The sequence below is a fragment of the Octopus sinensis genome, linkage group LG3 (genome assembly GCF_006345805.1).
Source record: "Octopus sinensis linkage group LG3, ASM634580v1, whole genome shotgun sequence".
NCBI lineage: Eukaryota > Metazoa > Mollusca > Cephalopoda > Octopoda > Octopodidae > Octopus > Octopus sinensis.
In genome coordinates, this window is record NC_042999.1 from 33,930,014 (window position 1) to 33,948,740 (window position 18,727).

An 18,727-nucleotide genomic window follows, 5' to 3' on the forward strand; every position below is an offset into this window, starting at 1 on the left:
TCACATCTATCGACTTTTCTTTCTTCCTTATCGCATACCTTGCTGTCAGCTGAACTGTTCATGCTATATGTTTGCGATATGTCACCAATTTGTCCACAAAATCTACACATATCACTTTCTGTTGTCAATTCTGTATTTGATGTAATTCGTTCTCAGTGCTTGCTCTTGGGCAGCAAAGATTAGAGACTGTGTTTCCGGTTTTAAATTACTTTTAGTTATCCATAGCTATCTTTTTATCTCTATCTGTATTATCTTCTGTCTGTATTATCTTCAACAGCCCTATGATATTTTCCATGCATTCTTTTCTTTATCCAACTATTTTCAGTTTCATTCATTCTCAAGTATTTGCATAGTGCTTTATCTTTGTAATCTTCCATCCCACATAAAATGACTTTCTTACTTCCAATAACAGTGGTTCCGTGACATTTTTTACATACCATACTATGTTGTTTTCTTCTGTTCTAACGCTGTGTTCACATCCAATCAATACTGTTACCCTCTTTTTTTTTTGGTACAGCCAGTCTGTCTGTAAATATCTAAAAATATAACTTATTTCTTTATTATCTCTCATGTGTGGGGGAGAATATTTGTCATCTAATTCGCTCTATCAAGAATTCTTATAATAATTCAAAGTAAAACCGATTATTATTATTATTATTATTATTATTATTATATTATTATTATTATTATTATTATTATTATTATTATTACTACTATCCTCATCGTTTTCAAATCCCGTCGTGGTCAACTTTGCCTTTCATTCTTTCCAGGTCGATAAAATAAGTACCAGTTGAGTACAATGATCAATGTAATCGACGTATCCCCTCTCCTGAAATTGCGGGCCTTGTGCCAAAATTTTAATTCATTGTTAGTGTTATCATTGAGTCAGGGAGCAGTGCATGTCATCAAAGTGACACCGGGGTGAAATACCCATCATGACTACACGTCTGATAAGTGTACACCAGGCACATGCATCAGAACTATATAGACAGCGCATGACCTTCGAGATGGGGCCCAATTAGAATTTTCTTCATGTTGAGAAGCCCATCCCGCTCAAGTTCTAAAGTCAATGACATCGAGTAAAACTTTCACCGAAAATCCTTACCTTCTAAATATTCTAAGAAACTGACAGCAGGCAGAATGATTAGATCGTTAGACAAATATATTGCGGTACAGTTTCGGGTTCTTTATGTTATAAATTTTCTGCGTGTTTGTTTACATGTGGTTGTGATACAACTGACCAGTCATTGACAAGCATATACTCTTTACTCTTTACTCTTTTACTTGTTTCAGTCAGTTGACTGCGGCCATGCTGGAGCACCGCCTTTAGTCGAGCAACTCGACCCCGGGACTTATTCTTTGTAAGCCCAGTACTTATTCTATCGGTCTCTTTTGCCGAAGCGCTAAGTGACGGGGACGTAAACACACCAGCATCGGTTGTCGAGCAATGCTAGGGGGACAAACACAGACACACAAACACACACACACACACACACACACACATATATATATATATAATATATATATATATATATATATACCACAGGCTTCTTTCAGTTTCCGTCTACCAAATCCACTCACAAGGCATTGGTCGGTCCGGGGCTATAGCAGAAGACACTTGCCCAAGATACCACGCAGTGGGACTGAACCCGGAACCATGCGGTTGGTAAGCAAGCTACTTACCACACAGCCACTCCTGCGCTTATGTGCTAATTTTCTGTCAGAAATTTGCTATTACTTCAAAATTCGGCCACTTGCCCGTAATTCTACCTCCCGCTATTTCACATTTATATTCAATATCTTAAAAATATAGCTTATCTTTTTATTATCAGTCATGTGTGCGGCAGAATATTTGTCATCTAATTCGATTATTTATAATGTAGTTACTCATTCGAAATCTGATACATTTAAACCCAATAGTATAACGACTCTATCAAGAATTGCTCTAATAGTTCAAAATGAAATCAATTTTTTGGGATGTAGTTACAATATAACCTAATTAATAACATCGTGTAAACTATTTAAAACTTGAGAGATGAGTGGCGATCCTATTATCAAGTATAATAGTATTACATCTAGCAAGAGACCGCAACATGAATAACTACCACGTGACTCCTGCTATGGGAATATCATGTTTTATGTGTTCAATTGAATAGTAATATTGAATCAAGTTTCAATGATCGGTAGTGAAAATTGGAATTTAGAATGTCTTGAAGGAAATAAAAGAGTTGACGGAGCGTCTTTGTTTTCATGACACTCAGTCCCAACACACTGTTCGATACCGTGCTAATTCTCACTGACATGGCCTTTTCAAATCAATATTGTTTACAGGACAGTTAGAACTTTACAGGCAAAGTTCTGTAAAAGTGTTAGTTATTCTTTTTGTTTTAAGTGTGTTTCTATCAATAACAATTCTATTTTGGGCATTCATTAGACAACGTTGATAACTCAGGTCTAACATTCATTGACCCTACACTAGGGGTTAACATTTAAATATCCACGCTTTGATGTTCAGTCACATTTTGAAATATTGATAACACATCTATCAGCCAGTAACATTTTGATAAGTTTTAATACGTCCTATTTAAATATTTTTTTCAAATGGTAGAGATAAGATAAATACTGCAATTTTATGTTGGTTGCTTGGATACTTATGCGTGTGTGTGTGCGCACGCGCACTCGAAAATGGAGAATGAGAGGAAGGAAAAATCATCGAAATACATGAAATGGAGATTATCAAACGTTACTGTAGATGCAATTATTTTAATTAATCTATTATTATTTTAAACACACGAGCGTCTAGAAGCAATGGCGCCACATATTCACGATAATATTTTTCATTGTTCATACAATACGGTGTGACAAATGTAATATATATTATTACAAGCAATTTCCAGAATAGTGGAACAGGCACACATACATTAACATGCATACAGACATCATGTAGAATAGATTCCTTAACTGCACTTTAGAAAATAGACTGAAATCTTTTTAGCATTAAATATATCGTTCACTTATATACGGCATTATTAGGCGAAAATTAAAAGTGAGGATGCGGGATAAGTAGGTGGGGTAGATATTATGGGGGTGAGGTCATGCTCTTTCAAAAGCACAAATTTTCTTCAAACTCTTTTGTTACTCTTTTACTCTTTTACTTGTTTCAGTCATTTGATTATGGCCATGCTGGAGCACCGCCTTTAGTCGAGCAAATCGACCCCAGAACTTATTCTTTGTAAGCCTAGTACTTATTCTATCGGACCCTCAGCCGCACCGCTAAGTTACGGTGACGTAAACACACCAGCATCGGTTGTCAAACGATGTTGGTTGGGGGGACAAACACAGACACACACCCATGCATATATATACGACGGATTTCTTTCAGTTTCCGTCTACAAAATCCACTCACAAGGCTTTGGTCGGCCCGAGGCTATAGTAGAAGACACTTGCCCAAGGTGCCTTTTCAGTTAAATAATGACGAAAGTCTTGTTGATTCAGCAAATGAAAAGGTACGCTGTAGTCGTTGGATTAAAAGCGTAGTGTAATGATACAGTGATAGCTCGCTTCCCGATCCTTCGTTTTTCAGTGTTCGAAAGGAGTGGAAAACGAGGAGCCAACATCAGCAGCTAAATGTAAAATGCGTGCACAGAGTTCTAACACCATCAGAACATAGCTTTGTGGAAAAAGTCCAAAATTATACTCGACAAATCACCAAAAATTCAATCAGAACCATCGAAAAGAACTGCAAGGTTTTAGGATGCACCACCAGGACGGTTGTGCAGGAGGTCAACCGCTATAAGTCTTATATTATGCTAACGGCTCAGATTATGCCGGATGGGACAAGAGAGAATCATTCGATCCGCACAAAGCGTTTTCAGAACAATTCAAAACATCGAGAACCTGGAATGCTTTGTTTTTCTCCGATAAGGCAAAACTGGTAAACCGTAAGAACGACAAATGGTTAAACGGCGACCCGAATGAGACTCCAACAGTAACGCGTACTAAGTACTCTGCAACTGTGATAGTTCTGAGAAGAAAGTTTTCATCCCTCCTCACTTTTTCACTGTGCTTAAGAGCCAATGCCATTGTAGACACAGTAGTTGGAGAAACTTATGAGGCTCCGGATACACAAAGTGCACAACGGTAGATAATATGTCTTCCAACAAGACTCTGCACCGTCTCATAAGTCTAAAAGAACCGAAGCTTGCATGCGCACCAATCCCTATGATTATGTTCTCCCAGACATCACTTCCGAGCTCACCAGACCTCAATCAAAAACTAAACTATCAGGTCATCCCATAAGTGCTGTCCAATTTTACCTGTTTCTAAAAAATTGAATGAAATTTAATAGTATTTTAGAATGTCTAATTGAATTAAAGATTATTTTTATTCATTTGTGTATATTTAAACTAATTAAATATTATTTTACAGAATAATAAAATTTAAATTTCTTTGATCAAAAACCCTTTCTAACATGGAAGTATCCAAAGAGCATTTAAGGCACATAATGATTTATGAGTACAAAAAAGCAAACTCTGCAGCCCAAGCGACTCTATAACTTACGTTCAGCTTATGGGAAAGAATGCTTGAATGAAGGGACTTGCAGAAGATAGTTTACAAATTTCAAAAGTGGAGACTTCAGCCTTGAAGATGAAGATCGAACAGGACGTCCAGTTGAGTTTGATGATAAGATATGTGAGACATAACTTGAAGAAAATCCTGCATTATTAGTTGAATAATTAGCAATAAAACTTAGTTCAAACCATACAACAGTTCATCGTCACCTTCAACAACTTGGAAAGGTCCCTAAACTTGGAAAATGGGTGCCTCATGTTGGAAAGTAAATGCAAATCCCGAGTTGACATCTGCTATTCCCTGTATTCTCACGAAATCATTTTCACCTTTTTCGGATAGACTTGTGACTGGTGACGAAAAATGGATCTTCTATCAAAATGTTAAACGTCGTAAACAGTGGCTGGGTAAAAAGGAAAAATCGCAACCACAAACGAGGAGGGAACTTCATGGGAAAAAGTTTCTTCTCTCTATCTGGTGTGATTACAAAGGAGTAATTCACCTTGAATTGTTACCACATAATGCAACAATCAAAGCAATTAGAGCGTTTGAACTAAGCTTTGAAGGACAAAAGACCCGCTTTAGTGAATCGGAAAGGAATGATGTTTCTTCAGGACAATGCGTGACCCCACACTGCAAAGATCACATCAAAGAAGATCGAAGAACTTGGCTGGGAAAAAATTCCTTCCCCACCCTATTCTCCCGACCTTGCTCCTTCAGACTACCATTTGTTTCGTAGTTTACAGAATCATTTGGGTGACATAACTTTTGCAAGCCAGGAGGAGATAGAAACTGACGTTTCAGAGTTCTTCGCTGTGAAGCCAAAAGGGTTTTACATTGATGAGATTAAAAAGCTTGTAAATAGATGGAAGGAAGTCATGGACAATCAGGGAAAGTACATTGATGATTGCATTTCAATTAAATATAACATTTGATCACTTGTTTTCGTTATTCAAAATTCGGACAGAACTTATGGGATGACCTGATATTACATTTGGAAGATAGTCGATAGACAAGTCACTCATCACTCCCATTACACCAAGCAAACTTTCAAGTCCGTCTTAACGAACACTATGTCGAAAATTAACCAAGATCCTAGGATTTGGCTATGTTAGGGCTTCCACCACGGTATTAAAGCGCCCATGGATGCTAACGGTAGATTCATTGAGCAAGTGGGATAAAAAGATTCTATAGATTTTTTTCTACTGATTGGTGTTCGAATGTAGTTTTTCTTTGATGACCTATGAGTTTTGTTCTAAATTCATACAAATGACCACCAACACTAATATACCCTGCATATATGTGTGTGTTTTTGCTTGTGTGTGCGTGTCTTTGTGTTTGTGTGTGTGCTTGTATAAGTGCATGTGTATGTGTATATGTGTGTGCTTGTATAAGTGTATGTGTGTATGTATATGTGTGTGCAGTTAGCGCATGCACTAATATGTGCGTGCCTGTTTGTGTACATGGGGAGAAGGTATCGAGATAAGAAAGACAAAGGAGGAACAATAAGAGAGAGAGAGAGAGAGAGTGAAAGACGGATGGACGGTGACAGACAGACAGACAGGAGAGAGAGATCAAGATGTTAACTCCAATCCATCACGGCCTGAACACTTGTATTCTTATATCTTTTGCATAAATATCACATCGCTGTAACAAAATATCAGAAGTAACATATTGCAAAAATCATAATTTCAAGACGTTAAATCGATTTTTTTGCTATCATTGCGACAACATTAACAAAGGTAATTTACATATTGACAATGAATAATATGCTGTAGGGGTTATTGGTTTAACTACAAACAACCAAAACACACCCTGCAGCTAAAATTTTAATACTATTTGTTAGTGATGATAGCGTCACCATTCTTGTGTTTTGTTAACTATAAATAAATCCATTAGCGCAATGTAGTTCTATTCCATTACTTTAGAATAGAAAAAACAGTGACATTTTAATGTTGATTTTGCTTATAAGAGAGAGAAAGTGCATGTTCTTTATATAATTTTTAAATGTTACCTTGGAAACAGAAAAAAAATTGCTATTTAGCCAGACAACAACATTACTGGCATTGTCTTTCAAAACATTAACCTGAAATGTTACATCTGTACCGCATGCATATAAATAAATGCTTGTGTGTGTGAGTGTGTATATGCATGTGTGTATTAAGGTGTGTATATATATATATATATATATAATATATATATATATATATATATATATATATATATACATATATATACATATATATATATATATATATATACATATATATATATATATACATATATATATATACATATATACATATATATATATATATATATATATATATATATATACATATATTTATATACAAAAAGCAATAAAGATTCAAGTTAATTTAAATGAATTTACTTGAATATGGTACCTAACTTAGATGCACCAAAAAAAAACTATACGGTTTTAACAAAACAGTAATGTGGGGTGATTATAAGCGAGAAAGAAGCAACAAGAATGGATAGTTTTTTAGTACAATCGTTTCATACAAGGACAGGCTTTATTAAAAGTTGCAAAAATTGCAGCATATAAACGTGTCCCGTACTCATCAGCTAAAATACATGTGAGTTCTCTAGACATACTAGTGGTTGAGGCTATACTCATGAAGTAATGTAGATAATTAAGTAACATAAACAGATTTCCAAAGTTCATTAAAGTTCTTTAAAGATGATGTACAGTCTTATCACAGGATTTTAAAAAAGTTTTAATAGCATCACAGAGAAGGTGACTTAATCCATAGTGTACATATGAATTTCCAGAGATATGAGGAGGGATTACATACTCACAGACGACAAATTTATCCATTGCTAATCACAACGAGGTGGGTCTCAATTCCTGCTTATTAGCATTACAGAGAGGGTGAATTAATCCTTTGTATAGATGCACAATTTCCAATGGTGTAGATGTAAATTTCCAGAGAAATGAAGAGGGATTTCATATTCACAGGCGATAAATTCATCAATGGTTGAACACAATGAGGTAGGTATCAATTCTTGCTATATGATTAGGTATTTGCCACATTAGTCACATTACTGCTATTTACAAGAGACGGTAGCTATTTAACTTTTAAAGGCTGAAGGGCTTTCTAGAGATGCAAAGAACAGAAAAGGGAAGGAAAGAGAAGAAAAGAGAGAAAATAAAGGAGGGAGCAAAAGGGGGGGGACTAAAAGAGAAGAGAAAAGGAAAAAGAAAAAAAGAAAAAGAGAATAAGAAGAAGAAAAAGAAAAAGAGAAAAGAGAAAGAGATAGGGAAAGAAGGGAAAAAAAGAAGAAAAAGAAAAAAAGAGGGTTCTAGTTATACAGAAGAATTAGTAGACGGCAAGTCTGGTTTTAATTTACAGGCATCTAGGAACTAGAGGAGAATATTAATCTTTGACCAGTAAAACAGCTAATTTATTGCTGTTGAAAGCAGCTATGAATTTAAAGAGAATCTAAAGAGATAACACGGTTAGGGGTTTAGAGGTCAAAGGCTAAAATCAAAAGAAAATACATTAGGAAAATCTAAGTATAATCTTATCAAAAGTCATTAAAATTTATTTATTTAATTTATTCAAATTACTGTCTTAAGGAGTTGCCGTTATTATTCATACATTGACGGACTACAGGTCAAATCTTAGAAGATCATTTACAAGGTGTTAGGAAATTGTCTATCATAATGAAGATAATCATATTATTACCGAGGGAGTAGCCTTATTTATTTAATTTTGAAATAGAATTATGGGGCTTTAGTAACTCATTTTATTTTATTGAAGTTATGCTACTTAAATTAGATTAAGTTAAGAATTAAAATTAAAAATTAAAATTAAGATTTAAAATTATGAGTTTGAAATTAAATAAAGCCTCAATTAAGCAGCGTATAAGTACTATTCATTTCCCTGTTCTCAAACAACTGATGCAGATATAAGGAAAAAGATAACTGTAGTGTGAGAACTCTTAGTTATCTACTTAAAGCAGTGCTATACTAGTAAAAATCAAGTTATATCTATCTATCTATCTAGTTACGAATATTCTAATCATTTAAAATATTTTAAAGTCTTCAATTGACCTAGTTCGATATGGTTATTCAATAAGTTTCTATGTTTTCTATGCTTTAGAATTTCATTCGTCTCCATGGAGCATAGTTGGCAACCGACCCTGCTATTTTTATACGGAATTGCTCTCCTAACTATTTCCCAATTAAGGTTATAATTATTATTATTATTTTTGAGTTCCCAGATTTTGTTTGAAAGTGTGGTGGTACCAGCTTTATGACGTAATTTAAAAGACGAGATGTGATTTCTAACTCTGGCTAGAAAATTAATTGTACATCCAATGTAAAAATATTTGTTATTCTCCGTGGATATGGTACATTTATAGATTACATTATTTTCCCCGCATAGACCAGGTGCCGGGCATTTTGATTTTATTCTACACTTACACACAGGAGGAACAACTTCAGGTTTTGGATTATTCTTGGGTAGATGTTTTAGGTTCCTATTATTTTGATTATCATGAGTATAATTGTCCTTATTGTTATTAATATTTCTATAGTTGGTGCTGATATCTAAAGTATTGCTATTATTTATTGATCCTTCTGTTTCATCTTTTAGGTCTAAAGTCCTACCATGATTTCTTATATTATTGGTAATGTTACTATTATTGTTAGTCTTTTTATCCGACTGCATATTGTTGTTATAGATATCACTGATATTTTCATTCTCCTTATTTTCTCCATTAGCCTTACTTCTATTATTTCTATTATTAACATTATTACTTCTATTAATATCGGTATTGCTATTATTACTATTAATGTTAATGTTATTAGTCATTCTGTGGTTACTAATTTCACCCATGTTTTGATAGCTACTATTGCTGTTTTTATTGTTGGTAGTATTATTATAATTGCTATTGGTATTCATGTTGATATTATTATTTTTATTTCTATCTTTCCTAGCTAGTTTAATGTTGTTATTATTAATCTTAGCTATTAAAGTGGACATATTTGGTAGGGTTGAATAAGAAATCCTAACTGTTTTCCTAGAAATAATTCTATGATATCTATGAGAGATTGGGAAATTTGTTTCCAGAATTACTTTGAATTTGTTCTGTATATCCGATTGTATCGCACAGTTGAAAGGAATATTCAGCCATAATATATATTTTTTATTAAATTTAGGGTTCGTAGAATTATTACTATTCATCTCACCGGAGTTATTGTATTTATTACCATTATTTTTATTTTTATTTGTGTGCATCTTTGGTTTATCTACTTCGATATTATCCGAGTTACCTATGTTCTGGTCAATGCTTCTATTTGAATTGTTGGGCCTGTACGTTAGATTAGCGTTTACCGTTAATTTAATTCTACTTTTATTTCGGGCTTGGTCTGTATTGCTGCTTACGTGATTACTGATAACTTCTTTATTAGGAATACGTGAGTTCTCCTTATCAACGAATGTAATCTTTTGGTTGTATCCAGCCTTAGTTAACGCCGCATTATAATGCTCAGAATGGGAGTTAAATATATCCTTATTGGATGATAATTTTGAAATTCTTAATGAAATATTTCTTACTAAAGATTCAATTATATTTGGGGGATGATTTGATAATTTATTTACGTAATTCGTGATTTCGCCTTCCTTTCTAAATGGGTAATGCAGCTTGGAGTTAAGGTCTAGCGTAATATCTAGGAAGTTAACTATTTTAGTGCCCGGTTCATACGTTATACTGAGGTTGAAATCCTTAAAGAACTTATTAATTTTCTTTCTAATCCTTTCTATAACAGATTTATTATTACTAGGGATAACAAACAGAGCATCATCCATATATAGACACCCTGTATTTCTGGGATATCCTTGCTTATGCATTTTAATAGATATGCGCCTACTAGGTTGGTTACCTCAGCCGAATCACTGGAACATTGGTATATCAAAATAATTAGGTGTATCTGCTCTAGTCCATAATTATCTTCAAATTCTATAAATGTCTTCCTAGCTAGTAGCACAATATTGATTTCTTCTCTAGATATGAGGGAGCGATTCATGGCAAATATTAGTGATTTGTTGAGTAAGATAGAGGAAATACTAGAGTAATAACTATTAATATCGAACTGAATAAAGGACAGACTACTAGTATTAGTTAGAGAGTTAAACCATTTTAGAACTTCGTCCGTACTTAGCCATAGGTTTAAGGGGCGAAGAGGGGTTATTTGGGGTAGAACAGTATCTAGGATAGATTTACTAAGTCGGCCAATGTCCGACTTAGTTGGACAGATCAGCCTTACCGAAGGGTTTTCCAAGAAATTCTTTTTGTGGTCTTTAAGGTTGATCCTGGGCTCACACGGTTTAAGCGGCTCTGTTCTATCCGTTAAATTTAGTTTCTCCATGATCTCTTTCATTTCCAGGTTTACTTTTTTCAAATTGTTCTTAGTCGTAATTTTATATTTGGAGTTTAGTTCCTTCCTAATTAATTTGCTATAAAGATCGTAATCAACTCTATACATATTACCCGTTTTATCTGCTGGTACTAGAATTCCATGTTTTCTTCTCTTTCCTTCCCTTTTCTGTTCTTTGCCTCTCTAGAAAGCCCTTCAGCCTTTAAAAGTTAAATAGCTACAGTCTCTTGTAAATAGCAGTAATGTGACTAATGTGGCAAATACCTAATCATATAGCAAGAATTGATACCTACCTCATTGTGTTCAACCATTGATAAATTTATCGCCTGTGAATATGAAATTCCTCTTCATTTCTCTGGAAATTTACATCTACACCATTGGAAATTGTGCATCTATACAAAGGATTAATTCACCCTCTCTGTAATGCTAATAAGCAGGAATTGAGACCCACCTCGTTGTGATTAGCAATGGATAAGTTTGTCGTCTGTGAGTATGTAATCCCTCCTCATATCTCTGGAAATTCATATGTACACTATGGATTAAGTCACCTTCTCTGTGATGCTATTAAAACTTTTTTAAAATTCTGTGATAAGACTGTACATCATCTTTAAAGAACTTTAATGAACTTTGGAAATCTGTTTATGTTACTTAATTATCTACATTACTTCATGAGTATAGCCTCAACCACTAGTATGTCTAGAGAACTCACATGTATTTTAGCTGATGAGTACGGGACACGTTTATATGCTGCAATTTTTGCAACTTTTAATAAAGCCTGTCCTTGTATGAAACGATTGTACTAAAAAACTATCCATTCTTGTTGCTTCTTTCTCGCATATATATATATATATACATATATATACATATATATATATATATACATATATATATATATACATACAAATATATATATATACATACATATATATATACATATACATACATACATATGCACACACATATGTATGTATATATATATATATATATATATAAACGAAGGCAAGTGAAGGAAAAACGAAAAACCAAGCAGGTATATTAATGCTCGGGAAGAATGGAAAAGGTTTGGAGCATACTCTCTTTGACGGCAAGGAATGAAAGGGGTGAAAAAACGTAGAGAGCGAAAACAAATGGAGAGAAAAAAATTGTGTAGCGATTGAAGGTTCGAAATGAATATATAAGAATATATCAGAAAAAGGGATGACAGGAAAAACAATAGTTTTGTTAGGAACTTCATTAGCTTAGAGCTATTTTTGCTATTAGATACAGTGCTGACGTATTTGAGTGCCTAAATAACGTCGAACAACTTCAGCGGGATTGTGAATGTGAAGTGCAATTTGAGAAAAAAACGAATTACATTTGTGCTATTTAGAGGGAAGACACTACCAGTGAGAAAGTCATTACTGATGTATTTACAAAAATGTATATCCAAAAGGGCTTTAGATTTACTAGTAGAAACTCTAGAAAAAAATAATGTGGCTGTATGGTAAGTAACTTGCTTACCAGCCACGTGGTTCTGGGTTCCGTCCCACGGCGTGATACCTTGGGAAAGTGTATTCAACTATAGCCTCGGGCCAACCAAAGCCTTGTGAGTGGATTTCGTAGACGGAAACTGAAAAGAAGTCCGTCGTATATATGTTTGTATATATGTGTGTGTGTGTTTGTCCCCCTCCCCACAACATCGCTTGGCCACCGATGCTGGTGTGTTTACGTCCCCGTAACTTAGCGGTTCGGCAAAAGAGACTGAGAATAGGTACTAGGCTTAGAAAGAATACGTCCTGGGGTAGATTTGCTCGACTAAAGGCGGTGCTCCAGCATGGTCACAATCAAATAGCTGAAACAAGTAAAAGAGAAAAAGAGTATATGTACATAACACATGCGCACGCACTCGGAAAACTCGGTAAACACGCGGAGTGGCTATTAGTCATGCAATGTCTAAGCAATATATATATATATATAATATATATATATATATATATATATATATATATATATATATATAATATATATTATATATATAACGAAGAGACACATATTAATTGTCTTTTAATTATATGTTAATATTATGGCGCGGTCTCTAAAAAATAACTGGAATAAAATAACAAGGTAAAATTCTGTATTTTTCGTTCCTTTTGAAGATTGCCCTTAAATGTGGTTTTGTTCGTTTTGACTACTTCCAGCGTCAAAAAACTGCCTACTGATTGCAGTTTTCGTTTGGGTTTAAATATATATATAGTGAAGTATATTTGCCACTTAAATGTGGCTAACCCCTAAGAGTGAATTCTACTCTAGCTTGTTGCCCCAGCTGGCTTGTTCCTCCAGTTGGCTATTGACACGCTTTCCGTGCCCTATCAGTATTTGCAAAGGGAAATCTGACATAATACACTCGGACTCGAGTTTCTGGTTATTGACCCGTCATTAGCGTGTGACAATCACCGATTTCCAATGAAAAGCGGGTGCCCTTTGCAAATATATATCCTTTTTCCGATATCGAAAACGTGTAAACAAGCAATAATAAACCTCTATGCGAGGTATAAACGGTAGCTACACGACGTCGTAAAGTATATTTGCTACTTAAATGCGGCTAACCCTTAAGGGTTGGTGGTGCTGTAGCTTGTAGTCCCAGGAGGACACTTCCTCCAGCTGGCTATTGACACACTTTCTGTGCCCTATCAGTATTTGCAAATAGAAGCCATCCTTCCCATCTCCGATCTGACATGATTCACACGGACTCGAGTTTCTGGTTTAGCCACATTTAAGTGTTAGCCACATTTAAGTGGCAAATATATTTCACGATGTCATGCAGCTACTATTTATACCTCGCTCAGAGATTTATTTCATATATATATATTATATATATATATATATATATATATATATATATATATAGGCGCAGAAGTGGCTGTGTGGTAAGTAGCTTGCTTACCAACCATATGATTCCGGGTTCAGTCACACTGTGTGGAATCTTGGTCATGTGTCTTCTGCTATAGCCCCGGGCCGATCAATGCATTGTGAGTGGATTTGGTAGACGGCAACTGAAAGAAGCCTGTCGTATATATATATATATATATATATATATATATATATATATATATATTGTGTGTGTATGTGTGTATGTGTGTGTGTGTGTGTGCATGTGTTTGTGTGTCTGTCGTATATATATATATATATATATATATATATGTATGTGTTTGTGTGTCTGTGTTTGTCTCCCTAGCATAGCTGGTGTGTTTCCGTTCCCGTCACTTAGCAGTTCGGCAAAAGAGACCGATAGAATACGTACTGGGCTTACAAAGAATAATTCCCGGGAGAGATTTGCTCGACTAAAGGCGGTGCTCCAGCATGGCCGCAGTCAAATGACTGAAAAAGTATAAAAGAAAGAGAGAAAAATATATATATATATGTATGTATGTTTGTTTGTTTTTCCAGTTTCAGCTCTTGAGCTGTGGCCATGCTGGGGCACCGCCATTGTGGTGAAAGAGTACAGCAGGGATCACCACCCCCTGCCGGAGCCTCGTAGAGCTTTTAGGTGTTTTCGCTCAATAAACACACACAACGCCCGGTCTGAGAATCGAAACCGCGATCCTGCGACCGCGAGTCCGCTGCCCTAACCACTAGGCCATTGCGCCTATGTATACATTCTTTTATTCTTTTTCATCTACTTCTCTCAATCATGTTACTGCGTCTATGCTGGACAAATCAGTCGAACAAATCGACCCCAGAACTATTTGTAAGCCTAGTATTTATTTTCTGCATCTATTATATTGAACTGCTAAGATACCGGGACGTAAATACACCAACATAGGTTGACAAGACATCGTGTGGGAACAGACAGACAGACACACACAATATATATATATATATTATATATATATATAGAGAGAGAGAGAGAGAGAGAGATAGATAGATAGATAAATAGATAGATAGATAGATAGATAGATAGATAGATAGATAGATAGATAGATAGATAGATAGATAGATAGATATATGGATAGATAGATAGATAGATAGATATATGGATAGATAGATAGATAGATAGATAGATAGATGGATAGATAGATAGATAGATAGATAGATAGATAGATAGATAGATAGATAGATATATAGATAGATAGATAGATAGATAGATAGATAGATAGATAGATATTCATACATACATACATACATACATTCGACGGGCCACTACTAAATCCACTCAAGGCCTCTACTAAACCCACTCACAAGGCTTTGGTCGTCCCAAGACTATACCAAGAGACACTTGCGCAACATGCCATGCAGTAGGACCGGACCCGGAATCATGTAGTTAGGAAACAAGTTTCTTACCACACAGCACGGAAAATGGAGTTTGCAAGAATCCTTATTCAACACAACGGTTGTTTTCGACCCATCAGGTAGGATATTGTGCAGCTAGTTGTGCTGCATCCACAATGCATAATGCGACTCATCAGGCGTCTCATTTTAAATAAGTTACTTCACTACATAATTAATATCCTACCCGCAAGGGATAGAAGCATAATGGGTCGAAACGACCGTTTTGTAGAAAAATCTTTCTTGCAAACTCCATTTCTTATTTCCGTCATTCCTTATAAAATCAACGAACATTGAGGAGTTCCTGACGTAGATCCAGTGAGATTTATATCATAACTGTTAATGACACTGGGGAGCGTAAACAAACCATATAACGAAAGGTCCAAATAATTACTTATACAAGCGTGTATGTATTAAGTATGTATGTGTGTATGTATGTGTATGTATGTATGTATGTATGTGTGTATATATATATATATATAATATATATATATATATATATATATATATATACGCGAGAAAGAAGCAACAAGAATGGATAGGTTTTTAGTACGATCGTTTCATACAAGGACAGGTTTTATTAAAAGTTGCAAAGATTACAGCATATAAACGAGTCCCGTACTCATCAGCTAAAATACATGTAAGTTCTCTAGACATCCTAGTGTTTGAGGCTATACTCATGAAGTAATGTAGATAATTAAACAGATTTCTAAAGTTCATTAAAGTTCTTTAAAGATGATGTACAGTCTTATCACAGAATTTTAAAAAAGTTTTGATAGCATCACAGAGAAGGTGACCTAATCCATATGAATTTCCATAGATATGATGAGGGATTATATACTCACAGAAGACAAATTTATCCATTGTTAATTACAACGAGGTGGGTTTCAATTCCTGCTTATTAGCATTACAGAGAGGGTGAATTAATCCTTTGTATATATGCACAGATTCCAATGGTGTAGATGTAAATTTCCAGAGAAATGGAGATGAATTTCATATTCACAGGCGATAAATTTCACAATGGTTGAACACAATGAGGTAGGTATCAATCCTTGTTATATGATTAGGTGTTTGCCACATTAATCACATTACTGCTATTCACAAGAGGCTGTAGCTATTTAACTCTTAAAGGCTGAAGGGCTTACTAGATCGGCCAAGAATAGAGAAGGGAATAGAAGAAAAGAGAGAAAATAAAGGAGGAGGGAGCAAAAAAGGGGGGGGAGAGGGGGACTAAAAGAGAAGAGAAAAGGAAACAGAGAATAAGAAGAAGAAAAAGAAAAAAGAGAAAAGAGAAAGAAATAGGGAAAGAAGGGAAAAAAAGAAAAAGAAAAAAAGAGGGTTCTAGCTATACAGAAGAGTTAGTAGACTGTAAGTCTGGTTTTAATCAACAGGCATCTAGGAACTAGAGGAGAATATTATTCTTTGACCAGTAAACCGTTAATTTATTGCTGTTGAAATCAGCTATGAGTTTAAAGAGAATCTAAAGAGATAACACAGTCAGGGGTTAAGGGGTCAGATGCTAAAATCACCAGAAAATACATTAGGAAAATCTAAGTATAATCTTATCAAAAAGTCATTAAAAATTTACTTATTTAATTTATTCATTTTATTGTCTTAAGGAGTTGTCGTTATTATTCATACATTGACTGACTACAGGTCAAATCTTATAAGATCATTTACAAGGTGTTAGGGGATTGTCTATCATAATGAAGATAATCATATTATCACCGAGGGAATAGCCTTATTTATTTAATTATGAAATAGAATTATGGGGCTACAGTAACTAATTATAATTTATTAGAGTTATGCTATTTAAATTAGATTAAGTTAGGAATTAAAATTAAATATTACAATTAAGATTTAAAATTAAGAATTTAAAAATTGTGAGTTTGAAATTAAATAAAGCCTCAATTAAGTAGCGAATAAGTACTATTCATTTCCCTGTTCTCAAAAAACTGATGCAGATATAAGGAAAAAGATAAAGATAACTGTAATGTGAGAACTCTTAGTTATCTACTTAAAGCAGTGCTATACTAGTAGAAATCAAGTTATATCTATCTATCTAGTTATGAATATTCCAATCATTTAAAATATTTTAAAGTCTTCAATTTAGCGTGGACACAAACTTGACCTAGTTCGATATGGTTATTCAATAAGTTTCTATGTTTACTATGCTTTAGAATTTCGTACGTCTCCATGGAGCATAGTTGACAACCAACCCTACTATTTTTATACGGAATTGCTCTCCTAACTATTTCCCAATTAAGGGTATAATTTTTATTATTATTTTTGAGTTCCCAGATTTTGTTTGAAAGTGTGGTGGTACCAGCTTTATGACGTAATTTAAAAGTCGAGATGTGATTTCTAACTCTAGCTAAAAAATTAATTGTACAGCCAATGTAAAAATATTTGTTATTCTCCGTGGATATGGTACATTTATAGATTACATTATTTTCCCTACATAGACCAGGTGCCGGGCATTTTGATTTTATTCTACACTTACACACAGGAGGAACAACTTCAGGCCTTGGATTATTCCTGGGTAGATGTTTAAGGTTCCTATTATTTTGATTATCATTTCTATAGTTGGTGCTAATATCTAAAGTATTGTTATTATTTATTGATCCTTCTGTTTCATCATTTAGGTGTAAAGTCCTACCAAGATTTCTTATATTATTCGTAATGTTATTATTATTGTTAGTCTTTTTATCCAACTGTATATTATTGTTATAGATATCACTGATATTTTCATTCTCCTTATTTTCTCCATTAGCCTTATTTCTATTATTTCTATTATTAACAATATTACTTCTATTAATATCGGCATTATTATTATTACTATTAATGTTAATGTTATTAGTCATTCTGTGGTTACTAATTTCACCTATGTTTTGATAGTTCCTATTGCTGTTTTTATTGTTGGTAGTATTATTGTTATTGCTATTGGTATTCATTCTGATATTATTATTTTTATTTCTATCTTTCCTGGCTAGTTTAATGTTGTTATTATTAATTTTAGCTATTAAAGTGGACATATTTGGGAGGGTTGAATAAGAAATCCTAACTGTTTTCCTAGAAATAATTCTATGATATCTATGAGAGATAGGGAAATTTTTTTCCAGAATCACTTTGAATTTGTTCTGTATATCCGATTGTTCTGTATATCCGAAATGCATTTCGAAGAAGCCTGCCATTTACCGGATGTATTATATGTAAACTTCCCCATGTGCTTCGTTGGAGTAGAACAGATAGCTGTTCGGCTTTGACGGTGCGAGGTCGTTTATTTATGATATGTTCAGAATCAGTCTTGCTGATGAGTACGGTCGCAACTGCGGTAAGTACGAAATCACAGGTGATACAAGACTAAATTCATTTTTTAAATGTCTTGCTTTGAAAAATTGCATTGGGTATGATTAGTAAAATCATTTTTGGTAGAAATGACTAATG

At 34.2% G+C, this 18,727-nt stretch overlaps 1 protein-coding gene and 1 long non-coding RNA gene across 5 annotated transcripts in view; one reads left to right on the forward strand and one right to left on the reverse strand.

The window, feature by feature from the left end:
* The window catches only part of LOC115209755 (FMRFamide receptor-like), a 624,942-nt gene that overhangs the window by 396,995 nt on the left and 209,220 nt on the right, over positions 1-18,727 (reverse strand). The window lies entirely within an intron of this gene.
* Positions 13,305-18,727, forward strand: part of LOC118762429 — a 16,711-nt gene continuing 11,288 nt past the window's right edge. The window contains exons 1-2 of the long non-coding RNA XR_004998177.1: positions 13,305-13,315; positions 13,517-13,525. This is a non-coding gene — a long non-coding RNA (uncharacterized LOC118762429). The remainder of the gene's footprint in view (positions 13,316-13,516; positions 13,526-18,727) is intronic.